The sequence below is a fragment of the Triturus cristatus genome, chromosome 6, assembly GCF_964204655.1.
Source record: "Triturus cristatus chromosome 6, aTriCri1.1, whole genome shotgun sequence".
Lineage (NCBI taxonomy): Eukaryota > Metazoa > Chordata > Amphibia > Caudata > Salamandridae > Triturus > Triturus cristatus.
This window is the reverse complement of record NC_140589.1, coordinates 398667218-398683509: the sequence shown is the minus strand read 5'-3', so window position 1 is coordinate 398683509 and position 16292 is coordinate 398667218. Positions and strand designations below refer to the sequence as shown.

At 39.7% G+C, this 16292-nt stretch overlaps 1 long non-coding RNA gene across 1 annotated transcript in view; it reads right to left on the bottom strand.

Annotated features, from left to right (window-relative positions):
- Positions 1–14825: 14825 nt before the first annotated feature.
- Positions 14826–16292, bottom strand: part of LOC146817220 (uncharacterized) — a 38516-nt gene continuing 37049 nt past the window's right edge. The window contains exon 6 of the long non-coding RNA XR_014962511.1: positions 14826–14961. This is a non-coding gene — a long non-coding RNA (uncharacterized LOC146817220). The remainder of the gene's footprint in view (positions 14962–16292) is intronic.

Here is a 16292-nt window from a genome sequence, read left to right as displayed (position 1 = left end):
CGCAAGCAGCAGCATGCACTCCCAGATCAAACCTGATCCACAGAACAACTGTGGCGAAAGCTGTCCGCATCTTTGAAAAGCTCAGCCTGCTCAAACCTTCCAGAGCTGCTCTGTTCCAAAAACCAAAAACTGCAGGTGGGAACCCTGTTGCTTAGTCTAGAATTGCAGCTTGTTGCTGTTTGATGCTGTAAACTGTCCCTCAGTCTGAAAGAGACAATCAGACGGAGAGGACGCCTCACCCTTGTATTCATCAGAAGGATTTTTTTTGTTGCCCAGTTTTTAAGGAGTGATCTGATTGCAGACAGCCATGGAAACTGCAGGAAGACTTTTATACCAGAGCCAAAAGTGACGTGGGGTCAATCCATTTCTTCGGGGGATGCATCATTCATCTTTTTTTCCCTTCTCAGGGTGACATCATCTCTATTGGTTTTAATCCCATGTCGACATCACTAAATTTCTCTTCCGCTCCCATCCTGAAGTTCAGTCGTTCTTTTTGATGTCTGCAATAAAAAAGAGAAATTGTTCTCCCACTCAATTTCGATTTTGCAGCTCGTGCGAATGAAAACAAGCATTGGCATAGCCAATAAGTCTCGCCTTGGGGACCTTATAAGTGTTTAGCCATGCAACAGTTGATGTTCTTGCACCAAGGATTTTGTGCTGCATAACTAAATACTTATAAGGTCCCAAAGGCGAGACCTATTGGCTATGCCAATGCTTGTTTCATTTCTGCCTAGCAGGTGTCCTGGAATTATCACAGGTACTTCTGATGTGTCCATATACATCGTTATCCCTTTATCCAGTTCATTTGAGGTTTCTCTCCTTTTTTCATTTCTGCCTAGCAGGTGTCCTGGAATTATCACAGGTACTTCTGATGTGGCCATATAAATTTGTTGTGTAACTGATTTTGGTTACAACCATTACTGAAACATTATTCGTTTGTTTCTTAGGCAGCAATGACAATTGTAGTTTTTTTCTTGTTCTGATGATGACCCCAAATTAAGAAGGATCGAAACGCCATCCACATATACCGGCAGTGAAATGGATGACTATTGTGCCAATATCATTTAATATTGGACAGGCTTGATTCATGCACAATATGTTTGGGATATATCCCTTTTGGCTGTTGGTTATCTTCCCTTGTGTTTCATTTTGCACCGTTTATTTTGTTCCCCACAAGCACTATGTGTTCACTTTGCACTTTTGAGCACTCTTATGATTTCTATTTGATGCTGTGTCCTTTTGTATATTCAGACTGATTTAATAAAATCAGATTTTTAATTGTGTGGCCACATTGTCTTGGTATTATCATAACCCAATGCATTATATATATGGGTTCTCTTAGTGAACCCCTATGGGACATAGTTGTTTGCTATAAAGTATATCCAGGTCTCTTATAGGTATATTGCTTACTCCTATGGTTCAGCAGTGACTCCTCCGCAATGGCGGAGGAGCGTCGCCCTACCGGCTCAAAGCCAGCAGCTGAAAAATAAAACAATATTTTATTATCATTTTATTTTTAAGCTGCTTGCTGAGCAAGTGTGCGTAGGAAGAGGCAGGCCGGGCCGTGGGAGGGAGGTGGAATAAAGTGTTGTGTGCACTTCTAAGTGCGCATGTCTGTTTTGTCGGCGGTCTTCCGCCGGCCAAACAGACATGAGCAGTTAGGTTTCTCCAACCCAGCTGTGTTGCACTAGAGAAACAGCACAGACTCCTTGTGCCTGAGCGATTGTTAAACCAGCCCACTCAGACAAATCTTTGCTCTGCTCTCCTGCTATTGGTAACAGCATGAGAGCAGCGTGGGATTTGCACAGGGAGTCTCTGATGCTGTTCCAGTGTCTGCTGGGACCAGAAAGCAGCAGAACAACGAGGCGCGAGCTGGCCTGCAGTTTCAGGTAAATCATTTGTTTTTTATTAGTACTTCCTCCCCCGTGCTCCCCCTCCTGTGCTCTCCCCCATGCCACCTCCACCCACCCCATCACTTTTTGTTTATGTTGGCCACCGCTGTTGTGGTTTTTACTACTTGACCAAATTAAAGCAGCATTTATAATGGTTCATGGTAAAGAAGCCACAAGCACTTCATAGTATGATGGGACATAACAGGGTTGGACTAGCAATGTTGCAAACACCTAAACTAATCAATTGTCTGGTAAACAAGATTCTTCTAGAGACACCTTGTACCTCCGAATGCATTTTATTGGTTAGGTTATGCATAGCACATTAAAGTAACAAAATTAAATTTTTATTCAACACAGCAATACAATGGTTTGTTTAGCAAATGAATGACATACACAGGACATCGGCAGGGAACTTTGGAAAGTTACAAAAGAAAGGTACATCCTGAGCATTGCTTCCTAGAGAAAGCGCAAATATTATATTCTATACTTGTACAGACACCAAGGTTGGTGCTTCATTTGAGATATTAAACCTGAAATGGAATAAACACACAAGCACACAGGGTAGGAAAGGAGAGCTCTCATGAAATATACATGCACTATCATTCTGCAAATATTAAAGCTGTCAATGCAAGCTGACTGTAGCCAAGTCATGGTAACTGAGACACGTTTATACTAGGCATTATTTTCTAACATGTAAAAGCTTGCCTATATATCCAAGGGGTCTGTCCTCTTTTCTTCTCTGCCTCACGGTGCTGGGCAAAGATATAAACTTTCCAGTTACAGAATAATACATTCAGTTTCTGTCACACCTGGTCTGTGTTGTAACTGAATTTCAAGTGTTTCCTTTGTTCCAGAGAGCATCATGAGTAGTGCAATTCTATCTTAGTCTAGGAAAAATTTCTTCTGTTTTAGCCCTGAAGCCCATGACTGCTTCCCTTATAAAGACTTATTCTACACCTATTCTCCCACTGAAATATGCTCACATCTCTATTATATACACTCACCTTTCATATCTACTCTTTCCCACCTGTCTCTCTCTAACTGTACTCATATATATCCTTGCATGTTCATTTAATGTCTGAGGCAAGTCCTGCAACTTCATAACTGCTCACATTTTCCATATTGACAGTACCTAACACATCTTTATCCTTTTCTTATCCTTTAGAGACGCTGCTTCCATGTGGACACAAGTCCCCGATTCGATTTTAAATGTATTATTTAAGTGAAGCCTCTCCAATTATTGTTCCTTTGGTAACGCAATCTATTTTTATTCAGTATATATTCACCTTGTGTATTTCAAGCTTCATACCACTTAGGAGTTTGGAATTATTCTACTCAACATTCTTCCAAACCCCATCCTGATCTTGTATTTTTTCGCATGGATTATTTGGCGGCTAAAGTATAACACTTAGCTTTACTGAATCTTAGTAACTGTTTTCCACCACTTTTTTTAAATTCCATGTTCATGCCCAATCTAACTGTAGGGTCTGACTGCCACTGTAGACCCTTCTAAAGAGGCATATCGCATTTTCAGATATAGCTATGTATTGCATGTAACTAACTGACTTTCAATGTCCATCCTCTGCATCCGTCCTTTGATTTAACCAAACCAGCTCGAGATCACTTTAACCAAGGAGTGGTCACACCCTGATGTCTGTGAGGTGTTTCCTTGTAATGAGAACACCTTGTATCCCCTATCAGTGCAGTCCGTGTATACATTTAATGCCACCTGTAGCTATTATTGATGGCTCCTTTTGACACCATGCTGGTTTACACACAACAACTAGTAGCTCACACATGGTTGATGCTGTATTAATGAATTTAGGGAACACTTTTGTCCGCTATTTTCCCATGAAGGTGTACGAAAAACTAAATGTAGTATGTCTCAGCTCGATTGGGATTTAAACACCCTTTGTATGGATTGCTTTTATTTATGCTGCCTTCACTAATGCAAACATTCCTCCCTCACAACTCGACCTTGTGGGTGGCAGACTTGCTCTGTTCTCAGACAGATGGAAGGAAATTACTTCGGACCCTTGGGTATTACAGACAGTTTCAGGTTACCAAATAGATTATGTCGCAAAACCGATTCAGGTAAGGAGACCTCCTCTTCTAAGATTTGGAAAGGAACAAGAAGAATTGGTAAGTCAGGAGGTGTTAGAATTGGAAAAGAAAGGTGCCATAGAAAAGGCAGAGAATTCTTGTGTTGGCTTTGTAAGCAATCTCTTTTTGGAAGAGAAAAAAGACAAAACTATGAGGCCAGTAATAAATCTGAAGGATGTGAATGAATGAGTAGAATACAACCATTTCAAAATGGAAGGTATTCACATGCTGAGAGATGTCTTAAGGAAAGGAGATTGGTTGACTCGCCTGGATCTGAAAGATGCTGATCTGACTATTCCAGTTTGCGTACATCAAAGAGACTTCTTGACATTCCTTTGGAAAGGGACCATGTGGAGGTTCAAGAGCCTTCCCTTTGGTTTGACTTCTGCCCCTTGGTGCTTCACAAAAGTGATGCGACCCATAGCTGCTTGGTTACGGCCAAGGGGAATAAGACTCATAATTTATCTGGACGACATTCTCATAATGTCAGAAAGCAAGGATCAGACTCAGGAACACACGCTTCTTGCAGTAAGGGTTATAGAAGATCTGGGTTTCATAGTAAATATAAAGAAATCTTGTCTAGTACCCAGTCAGGAGACTGTATTTTTTAGTTTTCAGATCTCGACCTTGGATTGTGTCTTGAAATTACCGATGGAGAAAGTCAGGAAGATTCGCAGAGAGGTGTGAAAATTAGTAGCATGTGTTTGGGTTTCCCTGAGACAAGTTGCAAGAGTTATAGGGCTTCTTACGGCCTTTATTCAGGCCATCTTCCCAGCTCCCCTTCACTACAGAGAATGAGGACCTTGTACCTGAACAGTGAGGTGAGCTATTCTCAGAAAATCGAAATAGATTCAGAGGCCAAAGAGGAACTAGCTTGGCAGTTAGAGAATCTTATGGCTTGGAACGGGAGGGCAATCTTCGGCCCGAGCCCAGATATGATCATAGAATCAGACGCCAGCCTTCAGGGCTGGGGAGCCAGCTGCAGACCATTGACTACGGGGGAAAATGGACATCGAAAGAGAGCCAAATGCATATCAACTACCTGAAACTGCTGGCAGGCTCATTTGCAATAAAGAGTTTTGCAAAGGGCAAAGTCAAATGTTGCGTTCTTTTAAAGATGGACAACATTTCTGCAGTAAGATATGTGAACACACTAGTGGGTCCTCGTTCGAAGGCTTTAGCAGATTTGGCGAAAGAATTTTGGCATTTCTGCCTCAGCAAAAACATTATGGTCCTAGCTCAGTATTTGCTGGGGAAGAGCAATTCCATTGCGGATTGGAATTCACGGCAACTAAAGGACTTCAGCGATTGGAGACTAAACAGACAAATATTCTTATCCTTGAATCAAAAGTGGGGTCCTTTCCATCTAGATCTTTTTGCAAATCGAATCAATGCACAGGTTCAGAGGTTTTACAGTTGGAGACCGGACCCATCTGCGGAGGCGGTGGACGCCCTGACCCAAGTTTGGAACGAGTCTCCTTGTTCCGCGTTTCCCCCTCCCCACCCTTTATGTGCACTGAATGCCAACATTATCTCTCACTCAACGCCTTTCTAATGTCTTGGCAACAAAAGGGATCACAGTACAACTGATGTTTTCTTAACAATAAACTAAACATTGCAGCAATAAATTATCAAATTATATATCCTTATTTTCTTCCATACTAATGTTTGATTTGCTTTATGGCTGCAGAATAATATTGCCTCTTCATATGTGATTTATTGCCTAACGTTAGTTGTAGAAAACCAAAGTGTTAAACTATGGAGAGAGAGAACTCATTCTTAATATGAAATGAGTGGCTGACATCCCAAAAAGTGAAAACAATCTAGCAGTGAGAAGAAGACTGGCTTCTGTGAGGAATGCTGAACTTACCCCTGGAAGCTTAGCACAGGTAGTATGTCGCTCCTCACAGAAACTTTCAAGTGGTTCATGAACAGCAACACCAAAACAACATTACAGTTACCAAAGAGATAGGTTATAAGTTACAAACCAATTTTATTAAAAATAGTAAACTTCAGCGATTAAAATGACACAAATCAGAGGTGTGGATTTCAACTTAAACAACTGGTTTTAAAGGGTTTAAGGAAGACCATAGGGAAAACCAAATGCAGTTTTTTTGTGTTTAATAAGCTTTATCGAAACAAAAAGATTGATACAGTAAATAAAGGCCAAAAACATAATTATGTACAAAATAATGAATAAGCAAAGCATAGTAGGCAATTAAACATAGTAGAAAGCTGTTTACGGTTTTTGGTGTATTATGGGAAGAGGAAAAGAAAAGAAAAAAGAGAGGAAACAAAGGAGGAAGAAAAAAGAGGGAAAGAAGGGGAAGAAGATAGCATTTATAAACTCTAAATAACAAGTACATTTGTGCTCCAGGAAACAGAAAAACTAAAGAAATAAAATACCAGTATTGCTGTTTAAAATAACATTTGGCAGAATCAAGAGAAGGAGGATAGAGTAAAGAGGAAAGAAATCAAGGGGGTTGAACATTTTCAGAACAGTGATGAGAAACAGCATTAATTGAATGATTAGATGAGGGTAACCAAAAAACATCTCTATTAACATGTGGATTACATTGGGAGGCATAAGCGACATCTAACCAATGATATTGGAATACAGTATTCCACCAGGATTTAATTGAAAGTTTTGACAAACATTTTCAGTTGAACGCAATTTGTTGAAATGCCAAAGCTATCATAATATCAAATAGCCCTGTTTCACAGGGGGGTAAAATAATGGATTCTGATCAACTTCCCAAAAATAGAAGGAGATTGGACAGGGGAATGGTGAGCTTAAAAATGTTGGATAAACGAGCCCACACCTGTGACCAAAAAAAAACTACATGGGGACATAAATAAAGGATATGTGAGAGGTCTGCAGGTGAAAAGTCGCAAGACCAACACTTCTGGTCACCAGTATGGGTGAAATTAGCAATGGAAATAGGAGTGAACTATAGTCTTTGGTAGAGAAAATACATTGATTGAGTAGTCGTTGCGGACCTCGAAATCTTCAATGACCGAGCCCATATCCTATTCCACTCATCAGTAGTACATTGAAATACTAAATCCGATTCCCAGGCTAGTTCTATTTTAGATTTAACACACTTTGAGTACGTGGAGTAAAATAATTTATAAATTAAGGAAGCTTTAGGACATAAAGCCAACATTTTGAGAAGTGAGTCTGTAAACGGAGATATATCGGAAGGGAGTGAATAAAAGATATGAAGAATTATTTCCATAAGAATTGAAAATCTAAGTAAAAAAGAATGGGGACACTTGAATGTACTTTGAAAAGTAGGAAAAGAACAGGGAGAGGTACCATCAAACAAATCCTTGACCCAGATTATTCCCTTGGTTCTCCACGAAGACCAAAATATAGGCCTGTTGTTTATGGTAATAAGTTTGTTATGCCAAAGAGAAGAGTGTAGAAAATCATTTCTGGAGAGATATTTTGGCTGAAAGTGAGGTTTTAACAATGAGCAGGTATGTTTAAAAAGTGGGAGAGATGTGAGGGTACTTTTAGCAGTAAAAGAAAGAACTTCGGTGATCAAGAAAGGAGTAAATAAACAGCGTTCGATATTAACCCATAAAGGAGTAAAAGGAGAGAGTTCCATGCGGAGCCAATGAGAAGCTTGTTTTAAACAAAAAGCTTTGTGATACAACCGGAAGTCCGGAAAATTTGCCCCACCAACAAGTCTCGGTTTCCTGAGATGAAATAGAGAAATTCTGGATTTTTTGTTTTTCCATATGAATTTGGAGAGAAGAGAATCTATTTTTTTTTAAAGAAGGTAATAAGAATATGGACTGGAATCATTGAAAGAAAATATAGAAGAATTGGAGTAATCATCATTTTAATGGAATCAAGATGGCCCCACCAAGAGAGAAAAAAAGAGTTCCATGAAGATAGGAGTTTGGAAATACGATCCAGAGCAACCGTCATGTTTATTTTAACAGAGTCTGTAACAGAGTGAGAATAACAGATACCAAGATACTTGATTTTAGAGCTGTTCCAGTGAAAGCCAGTAGAATCAAATTGTTGTTTGAGACAAAATTTAGTAATTGGTAAAACCTCTGTCTTGTCAGAATTGATTTTATAACCTGGGACTGCAGAAAAATCTGCGATTTCTTGTAAAAGTGAAGGAATGGAGGAATCTGGATTAGAAATAAAAAGTAAAATATCATCGACATACGCAGATAATTTGAGATGTTGATCTCCATATGGGAAGCCAAAGATAGAGGAGTTATAACGAATATGGGAAAGAAAGGGCTCAAGAGAAAGGACAAATAAAAAGGGGTGATAATGGGCAACCCTGATGTACACCACGATGTAGAGAGAAGTGTCGTGAGGCTTGACCATTAACGATGGTGGAAGCATAAGGAGCAGAATATATTTAGGAAATTAAAAAATAAGCGAGAGTTATTAGAAGTTAATCTACCTTTGACAAAACCAAATTGTTCCGGGGCTATTAAATGAGGCAAAAAAGATTCCAGGCGTAATGCTAATAATTTGTCAAAGATCTTATAATAGACATCTACCAAGGATATGGAACGATAATTTTTACAAAATTTAGGATGATTACCATCTTTATGGATAAGACAGATAGAAGCCTCTAAAAAAGAACCATTAGCTGAGCCAGTAGAACAGAAGTGCTGGAAAAGATTAAAAAGTTTTGGAAGTAACAAATTGGAGAAGTGAACATAAAATTCTACCGAGAAGCCATCCGGACCAGGAGATTTGCCCTTCTTTAAGGAGTTCAAGGAGGAAGAGATTTCTTGGATTGAAAGATCAGTATCCAAAGAGGAGAAATCTAAGTCTGAAGAAGGAGGAGGAATAGCATCTAGATAATTATCTATGTGTGAGATGGTTGGGTGTGTCTCAGGAGTGTATAAATCACAGTAAAACTTACTAAATTCATCTAAAATACCTTTGTCTTTCGAGAGGTGCTTACCATCTGCAGATTGAATAGAGTCAATGAGTGTTTTTTCTTCTCTAGATTTTAGGTAATTTACAAGAAGTGTTCCAACCTTGTTCGACCCCCATAATATCTAGCGCTGCTACGGAGTAGAGTAAAGGATGAATTATCTGTTGAAATGTTGTTAAAATTCATTTTTGCTCGAATAAGTTCGTGAAGGGTGGAATCTGATGGAGAAGTATTATAACGGTGTTCTAAATGCTTGATGGAGGCTAACAAGGCTTTATGTTCAGTGAAAGTTTGTTTCTTTTTCTTAGAGACAAAATCTATAATGAAACCTCGAGCCGTAGCTTTAAAACTATCCCATATCGATACTGGGGACACTGAATCATCCTCATTTATAGAAAAGAATTCTTCAGCGAAAGATTTGAAGGAGGAGGAGAAGACAGGAACCTGCAAAAGATAATTGTTAAATCTCCATCTAGAAGATTTAGAACTAGGAGGAAGCAAATCGAAATCAACAACCACTGGAGAATGATCAGAAATAAGAATGGGCTCGATCGAAGACGAAACAAGATTGTGGGCCAAGGACTTAGACAAGAATATATAGTCAATCCTGGACAAAGAACCATGTGGTGGAGAGAAAAAGGAAAATTCTGATAGGTCTGGATTCAGAGTCTCCAGGCGTCAATAAGATGGGTCTGTGTAATAGTATTGAGAAATTGTTTGTGAGTTTTATGAGGAATAAAGCCAACCTGGGATTTACGATCGATAAAAGGATCCATAATTTGATTACAGTCCCTCCATCTACTGATGGAAAGGAAGAAAATTGGTCCTCTGAGGAACAAAGCTTTACATTTTTTAGCTGAAAAGACAGTTTTGGGGAGCCACCTTTTTGAGTGTTTTAAAATGGTAAGAAGGGTTCCCTGGGTGGGGAAGTTAAATAAGACACTTAAGGGCGACTGTGTAGTCGTGAGTTTTAGCTCCCCGGATTTGGTAGCTAACATTTTTAGGCAGGCAGGAACGTCTAGATTACATGATGAATATGTGAACATCCTTCCATTGGGGTTCTTCTATCCACCTCACTTACAGAGACGGGGCGGGAATAGTGGATACAACGCCCAACCTGTTCCTGCGATCAGAACACTGGCCTTGAGTAACAGATACGAGGTCCTTAGTTCTCTGGACACAAATGACTGACTTCATGTAGCGCACAGCCAGTCTTTGGACATTGAAGCCAGTGGGGTGTGTATGGAAGATGAGGGAAGTGTGATGCCTGTCAATGATAATACCGTTTCTTATGGTTCGGGTGTTAGTCCCGCTACCCGAATGATTTATCGGGTTAATGGTATCAATCGGCCAAAAATTAAGTTCACTCAAGTTGACCGGGTTAATGCTCCCGTTGGCACGCTTAATTATGTGCCTGTAAGGGCTTTTGCTAGGGAGGAGGTAGCGGACTCCTCCTCCCAACCTTCGGTTATGGGTAATAGTGTGGCTAACGTATTAGCAAATAGGGTTACTGCCTTGTCATGGAATATAGCTGGGTTGAGAGCAAAAAGAGAGGATACATGTTGGAAGTCATTTCTCTCTTCCTTCCATATAATTGCTTTACAAGAGACGTGGGAGGCCAGAGATTCCTTTTATTTGGATGGGTTCCAGTCTTTTATTAAATATGCTGTGCCTTCATCCTCGGGGAGACCCAGGGGTGGTCTCTTGTTATTATTTAGTCTTAAGCTATTGTATAGCACAGAACTTGTTAAGACTAGTTCACCCAATATATTGGCGGTTAAAGTTGTAGGTGTCAACCTTCCATCAATGTTAGTTGTGAACTTTTATAATTCATTTACGAGGATGGACGAATTGGAGCACTTAAAGGTCTTATTCACCTTTTTAGAGGATTTCGATGCAAATAATGTTACCCCTTATTATTTGTTATTGTTTGGCGATTTTAATATTCATTTAAGACAATCCAATTGTTTTGGAAATTTTAAGCAGGCTTATTGCCCGCAGGAGGAAGCCCACTTTGAACTTTCAAAAGGTGGGATGTTTCTAGACAGTATTGTATCTGCTTTTAATTTATTTGTGCCAATGCAGAACCTAGTATCTCCTGTTCCTACATTCACTGGTCAGGGTCACAACACTATTATTGATCATATACTAATTTCCTGTACTATGAAGGGACTGATAGGACCATTTTGTGTTACTGCAAACGTCCTTAGTGATCACAATCCATTATCCTTGGAATTAAACATTAATGATGTCTTTAGGCCTAATCATATGTCTACAATCTCTAATTCAAACATAGTCCCTATTAAACAGGGAACTCGTTTGAGATGGGAGGTTATTACTCCTAGTGATTTTCTTGAGAAACTGTATCACAGTAAGTTGGAGGATTTTAATATCTGCCTAGCGATAGAATCTAAACCAGGGGATATTCTTGGTGCCTTTGAGCGAATAACCAGTCAGATTATGGATAATCTAACCCTCGTAGGGAAACCAAGACCTAAGAAGCACAAAAACTGGTTTGATCAGGCATGTAGTAGCGCGCACTCTATTCTCTTACTGGCTTTAAAAGATGGCGCTAAAGATAACAGCAGGATTGTGGAGGCAAGAAGATCCTTTAAGAAAACACTTAAGGCAAGGAAAACTTGTCTGAAAAACTTGGCGTGGGAAGAATTGTCAGACGCTAGTGTCTTAAAAAGTAGTTCCCAATTTTGGAAAGTAATTAACAGCCCACTTTTTAATGAAATGGAAAATACTATTAATGATTGTCTTATTGCCCCAGATAAATGGGTGTCTCATTTTAGTGGGCTCTATTCTGAGATTCCCGACCAGAATCCTGTAAATTTTGGGGATACTAATCTGTCATCGAAAATTAATTTTACCGAGGCTGAAGTTCAGGACGCCATTGAATCAATGGCTAAGGGCAAAGCACCCGGCCCCGATGGTGTCCCCGCGGATTTGTACAAGGCAGATTCAAATTACTGGGCGAAACTTCTAACCTTAGTTTTTAATGCGGCAGCAAAGGAGGGTGTTCCCCGTTCTTGGGGTAAGGCCGTGATAGTACCAATATTTAAAAAAGGTGCTAGAGAGGATCCGGCATGCTATCGGCCGATTTCTCTTCTCGATTCTGCGATGAAAATAATGGGTAAAGTTGTCCTAGCACGGTTAACATCATGGCTGGAGGACAACTCCATTATTTCGGACCTTCAGTATGGTTTCAGAAAGGGAAGGAGCACGGTAGGTCAATGCCTTAATTTGCATCTGATCATTGGGAAGTATACGATTGCGAAGCAGGGGGTCCTACACTTAGCATTCATGGACCTATCTACTGCTTTTGATTTGGTTAATCGTCAAAAACTATGGGCATCCCTGGCAACTATGGGTCTTGACCCTGTGCTGATTTCCTTTTTAGCACTTATACATGAAGACACTACTGCGGCGGTCCGTTATAATAAGGACGGGAATCTAACTGATGCCTGGCAGGTGAAGCGTGGGGTAAGACAGGGGTGCATTCTTGCCCCCCTGCTTTTCTCACTTTATATTAATAACCTGGGGGAAGTTTTGTCCCTATCTTGTAAAGACATCCCAAGAGTAGGTACTAAGTTGATTCCCGCTTTGTTGTATGCGGATGACACGGTCTTATTGGCTAGAACTGCAAGAGGCCTTCAAGCCCTTTTAAATGGTTTTAACGATTTTATGGTCTCCTTGGACTTAGTAATAAATTTTAAAAAATCCCACTCAATGACAATAGGAGATGGAGCTGCGAAAAAGGTTAAATTCTTCTGCAATAAGCAGGAGCTAACAAAAGTCCAGACCTTTCCATATTTGGGGGTCACCTTTGATGACCGAGGATCATGGGTCGCGCAACGCGCACAGAAACAGAATATTCTCGCTAGGGCAACAGGAGCATTGTTGGGTTTTGCAAAACGGCTGGGATGCAAGCCCTTGCCCGCGATTTTGAAGATATATAACGCTAAGTGCGTGCCTATGGCCCTGTATGGTAGTGAGGTCTGGGGCTATGCGTCGGCAGTGGAGATTCAATTAATTGAGAATGCCTTTTTTCGGAAACTTTTGTCATTGCCTGTTTCTACTTCAATTTTTAATATCCATGAAGATTTGGGGGCTGAGTATTTAGTGGATCAGATTTCCGTTGCCCCATTAATGGGTTGGTTAAGGGTTTGGGTGCAGCAACCACCAACCCTAAACCAGCTCATTATACAAGATTGCCTGGCCCTTGACAAAGCCATGTGTATTCCTTGGCTACGATATATTAAATCCAAGATGGAGACTCTTGGCTGCTTAGAATTATTTGAGAGACCATGTGAGCTGTCTAAATTGGAAATAAAAGACTTAAAGTCTCAGTTCATGTGCAGGGCAAAGTTGCAGAGAGAAGGCGAGGAAGTGTGTAAACCGTCTGTTAGGAGATTTGTCATGTTAAGTATGGGTAATGAGATTCAGCCATACTTGACTTATATAAATAACCCTTTTCATCTGTTTTTATTGATTAGGTTTAAACATGACATGTTACCTTGGCTCCTAGCACACCCGAAGGGCTTTTTTAAAGAGGGGACTTTGGGCCCCTGTCCCTGTGATAACGCCTCCGAACAAAATACGCTGCATATGATTTTTTACTGTAAATTTTACACTCTGTTACGTAAGAAATTTATTTGCCCCATTTTTAAGAACTGTCACTTTGACCAAGTAAGGCCCGCCTTGGTATTTCTGCAAATGCTGGGCTCTCCTTTTGTCTGTTTTGGAGTTGCCAGCTATCTTTCGGGGGCAATTAGAAGTAGAAATCGAATGTAGTTTAATACATTTTAGCTCTATCTTTTAGCATGTTTGACAGTCCGAGACCGGGCCTTTTTATCCTTTTCTTTTGAAATCATGAAATAGTTTTATAAATGTTGGCCTGCCTTACTTTTTAATGTTCACATTCGCCAATTATCTGTTTAAACATATTTTTATGTATATTTGTGCACTGTGTATTGTTTGAAATTCCTTTGTTACTTATTTTTATATGTAACTATTTGCAAATGAAATTTGGTGTATGCTTTGATGGTTTTAATTATTAACCGAATAAAGCTATTGTTGACTGACTGACTGACTGATTACAGTCCCCACCCAAAATAAAAAAATCATCTTTATATTGAAAAAACTTGTCTGTAATGGTGGGCCAAAAAGTGGGATTGGGTTGCGTAGGGCCATAGAGGTTAAAAACAGTAAGAGGGATATTGTCAATTAATAAATTGACCAGAATCCATCTGCCCTCAGAATCAGTATCCTGTGTTATAACAGAGCACTTCAGCTTTTTATGGCATAAAATAACAACACCATTTTTTGTATTTGTGGGAGATATCAAAACTGAGCCAACCCAATTCCTCTCAAGTTTGAGAGCTTCAGCCTCAGATAAATGAGTTTCTTGTAACAGAACTAAGTCAGATTTATAGGAGGCTAAATGTGAGATAATTCTTTGCCTCTTTAAGGGTTTTGAAAACACTTTATATTCCATGCAATAACTCTGAATCTAAAGGAATAACATCATATATACAGTAATACAATGTGAAAATATATAAGAACATTATAACGGAATTGAACATAGAGAGATTAGAGAAGAGGTATAAAAGAGATAGTGCCATAAGATGTAAAAAATAGATATAATAAAGAAAGAGTATAAGAAGGAGCGAAGAGGAGAAAAAAGACGAAGCAATGGACGGTGATGAGATAGAAGGTAGCAGAAAATAAGAAAAAGAAGATAAGAATAGAAAGTGAGGAAGGCCATCAAATAAGAAAAATGAGGGAACATAGTAAATGCAAAATAGAAAAAAAAGAAGGAGAGGGAAAAAGTGAAGAAAGAAAAACTTTAAGAGAAGACAGTACAAATCCAGGAGGGATGACTGAAAAGACATACCTGAGGGGAACAAACAGAAATACAACTGGGGCGAGGACAACACACGAAAAGACGAACCATCCAAACGCGAGAAGTCCGACCACACCGGGATTAAATAGGAGAGGGAAGCGGGCCAACATGTGGGGGGAATAAATGGACAAACCTGTATACAAATACCAAAAAGAGACATTAACATCAAGACAACAAAAAAGTTACATATTTGTCAAACATATTATATACAAAGAATATAATTTATACACTACAAGTGAATGCTATAAATGAACAATACTAGACTAGGTAAAAAAAAAAGAGAAAGAAGAATAGAACAATGATTAATAAATCAGAACAACAGTACAGAAATTATGACTGAATCTTTAGAGGAGTCAACAGAAGTTATACCAAAATTAGTCACATTTTAGAAAGATTCTAGACTAAACAAAATCAACTATGGGAGAAACCAACAGTAGTAGAACATTGCTGAAACTTTAGTGGGAACAACTGAATCTATACCAAACTTAAGAACACTTGAAATAAAGTCTACGCTGGAACAACCAGGAGGAGTGAAGAGAGGATAACAAGACCCATGCAAAGAAATGGGATTGTTAAATCAGCCATTAGAGGGACCAGCAGTGTCCATAACATTGGTAGTATGGCAATGAAGAGGAGGAGGGTGACAAAGTAAAGGGTTTCTTGGATACAAGAACAGTTTGGGGTTTGCGCAGTCTTCCCATAAAGAGTAGGCGTCCAAATGATACAGAGCACGTTGAATAAACTACAAGAGAATTGTGATAATTGCTTCGGCAAAGTAAGAAGAGCTATTGCCTGGGACGGTAAGAAACCTCTGGAGCTGATAATAACATAACTGTGAAGTCTGCAGCTGTAATAAGCACAAATAACTTGGCAGGAAACAACATAAACAGCAATATCAGTTCTGTTCCAGAAAGGTATATGGACCTTATATAAGACGCATGCATTTAATGCCAGGTTTTAGGACAGAAGAAGTGCACATATGTACTAGAGTTGCTTAAAATCAAGGTTCCAAACAAAAGAAAACAAGATGGTGGGCATCCTGAGGTGAATGGCATAGAAGAAAAAGGTGCTCAGCGTACCTGCATGTATAAAGTCCAAAGTTCCTTATTATAACAGGAATACTGCCCACATAAGTATTGCTGCATAGTTCAGGGACTTGAGAGAAAATTTGCCGTCATGTACGTTGAAACGCATTCCACAGCGTTTATCTAAAATGGCGGTCGCGGTGAAGTATGCGTGTCCGCGATGGAAATGAATTGAAGCGCTGTGGGCCTTAGTTGAAAAAGATCCTCACCGAAGTCCTGGCATGTTCCGGTGTGATTTGTGGCGGTTTCCAACGATTCCTGAAGTGAAGAGCGTGCCTGCAGGACAGAAACGGGTCCCTGTACGGCGGTGCAACTCTGTTAGGCGGCCATCTTTAGTGACGCCGAAGCCACGCCCCACCAAATGTAGTTTTAATCAAAG